The sequence below is a fragment of the Elephantulus edwardii genome, unplaced genomic scaffold (assembly GCF_000299155.1).
Source record: "Elephantulus edwardii isolate Elephantulus edwardi_28Jun2011 unplaced genomic scaffold, EleEdw1.0 scaffold00009, whole genome shotgun sequence".
In the NCBI taxonomy this organism is placed as follows: Eukaryota; Metazoa; Chordata; class Mammalia; order Macroscelidea; family Macroscelididae; genus Elephantulus; species Elephantulus edwardii.
In genome coordinates, this window is record NW_006399759.1 from 35,884,675 (window position 1) to 35,885,596 (window position 922).

Below are 922 nucleotides of genomic sequence, written 5' to 3' on the forward strand. Positions count from 1 at the left end.
AATAGTGCAACAATGAATGAATGAAAATCCAAAATCTCTGTAAATGTTCATTAAAATTAATAAAATATTTTTTTAAAAAAGAGATAATATTAAGCCCCAATGAGATGGATCGACACAATGACACAGCCATGGGCTCTGGTGTCTCAGAGGTAATGAGGATGGCAGAGGACAGGCTTCAGAATGGTGTTCATAGGCTCACTATGAGTCCTACTCAACTGGGCAGCACCTAACTACAACAACTATATTTATAATAAGGGTGCCATGCACCAAACACTGTTCATATGTACTTTTCGCACTTTTCTCTTTTTATACTTGCAATACCTCTCTGAGGGCGGTCTTGCCAGTATTGTCATATACTAGTGTGTACTGTTGGGTTGTTTTGATTTAAGCCTCTTGTTTACATGTCAACAAGACCTCCTGGAGGGACCTTGGGCCTTTGGCCCTCAGACCTCATATTATTATACTTTAGAGGAACATTCTTCCAAGTTGTACAGCACTCTTCTCTCAATTTGCTGAACTGAGTTAATGTGGGTTTGCTGTGATGCTGAACCTTGTGCCATTAAGGTGTCAAATGTCGTAACCATTCTCCATAGTAGACAGTGTTTGGTGGAGCTCCCAGTTTTAAGACAGGTTTGGAAGCAGGAGTAGCATCCACTTCCTAAACCACATGCCCCTGGAAACTCTGTGAACTTGGAGAAATGTTGTTGTTATGTGCTGTGGAGTTGTTTGCGACTCATAGCGACCCTATGTACAACAGCCCTAAACCCTGCTCTATCCTGTGCCAATCGCATTGCCTCTGACACACCCATACCAATTACCCCAGTCACTGAATCAACCCACCTCATAGAGGGTCTTCCCCTCCTGCGCTGTCCCTCCACCATACCAAGCATGATGTCCCTCTCCAAGGACCTGTCTCTCCTTA